The sequence below is a fragment of the Prosopis cineraria genome, unplaced genomic scaffold, assembly GCF_029017545.1.
Source record: "Prosopis cineraria cultivar Desert tree isolate PC_DT_omini unplaced genomic scaffold, ASM2901754v1 PC1780, whole genome shotgun sequence".
NCBI classification, from domain to species: Eukaryota; Viridiplantae; Streptophyta; class Magnoliopsida; order Fabales; family Fabaceae; genus Prosopis; species Prosopis cineraria.
Window position 1 is genome coordinate 25,755 of NW_026557105.1, and position 2,273 is coordinate 28,027.

Sequence of the window (2,273 nt, forward strand, 5' to 3'; positions counted from 1 at the left end):
ATACATTTAGATAAAAATTTTAATATTAAATTGGACCCTTTAAATTAAATTTAAACTATATTAAAAATAAAAAATATTAAAATTATTTTATAATTTTCATAACCTTTTATTTTGATAAATATAATATAAAATTATATAATAATACTTGAAATCTGGATCATTTCAAATTTCATCCTAAGAATGGTGCTTCATTGTAGTTTGGTGTCGAAACTTCCCTTCTGGCCTTCCGTAGAGCTTCATTGCAATTAGCGTCCCATTGGTGGTTTTCGAACCCACTTGGTTCAAATTGCAGAAAGCCCAGTAGAGAGAAGTGCTATGCCTATGATCCTTGATTAATCCCAAGTCCTCTTTTGTGCTTTTATAAGCCCCCACCTTAATCTCTCTAGAGAGGCTATCAAGCTACATGCCTCCCAGCTCCGGAAAATTCCAAAGAATCCACCATCTATTGACTATTCTCTTCCTCCTACTCATAAGTTCCATATGTTGCCAAATAACATTCCACATGTCTCTGTTTCTATGGAAAAGATAAATTATTTCCAACTTTTCGCTTGAAGTTTGTTCACCACTAACATCTTCCCCTCATTGTCTACACAGCGAACTCGTTTACTATGTGTCAAGGCCTTTGAAAGCAAAGCTATTGCAGAACATCACAGACACTACTAGGGAGCTTCCCTCCATTTTTGCAAAGTTGGCCATGAACCCGATAGTTTTCTTGCTTCTTTTATCCTTGTTTACACCCGTTTTGGAAGTTGAGCCCGCAAAACCCAGGCTGCCAGGGAAACCCAGGTTACCCAGCTCCCACATCACTGTGATGGGCTTCGTTTACTGTGACACCTGCTCCAATAACAGCTTTTCCAGACACAGCTACTTCCTGTCAGGTGATGAGTATCAACATTCTTGTTAGATTTGAGTTTTGTTAATTGTGATTAAACTTCGAGGAACATGTATGTTCTGGTACTGAGCGAAAATGAAAAAGAGTTCACACATTTTACTTCCTTGAATATCTCCAGGAGTAGAAGTCAAAATAGATTGCATGTTTAAAGCGCGCTCAGCTAAAAACAAAGGAACAGATAACAGTTTCAGTGAACAGAACGACAGATAAGCATGGAATGTACAAGCTGGAAATACCATCAGTTGATGGAGTGAAAATGTGCCGAAGACCCTGATGTTGCATCTTCTTGCCAAGTAAATTTAATGGGGAGTTCATCCTCCTCATGCGATGTTCCTCGCTACAGAAGCACATCTAATGAGATAACAGTCAAAGCAAGAAGAGACAATCTCTGCATTTACAGTCTAACTCCTTTGAGTTACAGACCATCTAAGAAGGATATCGCCTTGTGTGGTAACTAAAAGAAGCCGCTTACACTTGTAGTCTGTTGAATTACTTGGGCCACTTGTGTTTGACAAATTCCAAGAACTCAGATATGCGCTATCTTCTTTTAGCCTATCAGGGGCACAGATATTTTCTTTCTCCCTCTTGATTGTTTACCTGATTATTTGTTTGATTACGAAGTAATATATCAACTATGCAAAAAAAAATATTATGCATGTAGACTTTGGCTGGAAAAGAGAACTTGATTTCAGCAGTTGATTGGTCCCGTTAAATGGATTACATTTATAGGACTTCTTTCTCTGTGAAATTGCAAGAACAAAGTAATTTCCCCAACAGCTTATTACCGGGGGATAGACTGTGTTGTAGTGTTAAATGATATGGTGTTCCATAAAAATGGAGTGTTTTCAACGGGGTTAAAGCAGAATAGCGGTCCAGTATGTCAGTAAATAAGTAGAAACTGGAAATCCACTGGAAACTGACAAACTTTGAGACCTCAAATATTTCACTAGCCATCAGATTAGCTCAAACCTATTATAATTAATGTGCCAAATGCAAATTGAGAACCGGAAAAGACAAAAAAATTTCTTTAATCTATCAGATGGAGAGTAGACCACACGAAATTTGCATGCTCATTCTAGCAATTACCATTCATAACTGCAATTGTTTGTGATGCTGGATGAGTGTGGTTTCTAGCAATTGCCTCAGCATATCAATCTATATCTGAAGATTTATTTGCTTTTCTTGTCATCCTATTTCTTTACGTGATTGCAAGGACCCTTAAGCATGATGCACACTTGCTATTGCTACATTACCTTAACAGAACAATTAAGAAATCCGTACAAAGAATCAGCCAGCCTGTCATCACCTTTATTAGCTCCATAGTGGCAGATCGCAGCAGGTGAAAATTTCACCTCGGACGCATTCCAAGAGAATGAGTACA

General features: G+C 37.7%; 1 pseudogene; it reads left to right on the forward strand.

Annotated features, from left to right (window-relative positions):
- Positions 1-535: 535 nt before the first annotated feature.
- Positions 536-1,365, forward strand: LOC129300864 (uncharacterized; annotated as a pseudogene).
- Positions 1,366-2,273: the final 908 nt, after the last annotated feature.